The following is a 630-nucleotide window of genomic DNA, read 5'->3' as shown; positions in this document are numbered from 1 at the left end:
CATCATACAAAAACAGAAACACAGCTGCCAAGAACAGACAGATTACGCTTCACACAGTTTCACCACAGACATCATTCCTTATTCAACACAAATGAACATAAACTAAAGTGCACACTCCCAAATCTAACCTAAAACATAAACTAAATAACACAGAGACAAACATCCACCTAAACTGTGAATCCCACCATATTGTCAGTATCATACATACTTGAAGAGTGTACAGTGCCACAACATTAAATCAACTCAACAGTCATAGTGACCTGGGTACGATGGTTGCCTAGTATGGGTTTCTTATAAAGGGCTCTCTGTGGAACTGCAATTACAAAAACAACTACATTGATAGTTGTCCAAGTACCAGACACATAGCAAAACTGACTGCTTTTATTATACTCACTTGTATGATTAGCTCTACAGCCATTACTTTCTTCCTATTTGTGAATGATATTTTGGATTTTAGGTGCACTTACTGTTTTAATTTGTTTATTTTACTTTTTAGACATATATGCTTATGTGGTACATTAAACTGTGTGTAATATAACTAAGATTTACTGTAAAAGTTTGTTTTTTTATAACCAAGGTTATATAAATCAAGGAATTCAAAGATTGAGTGGGGAGATAACTTTAGACAAG

The sequence above is a fragment of the Penaeus monodon genome, chromosome 19 (assembly GCF_015228065.2).
Source record: "Penaeus monodon isolate SGIC_2016 chromosome 19, NSTDA_Pmon_1, whole genome shotgun sequence".
NCBI lineage: Eukaryota > Metazoa > Arthropoda > Malacostraca > Decapoda > Penaeidae > Penaeus > Penaeus monodon.
This window is presented reverse-complemented; position numbering follows the sequence as displayed.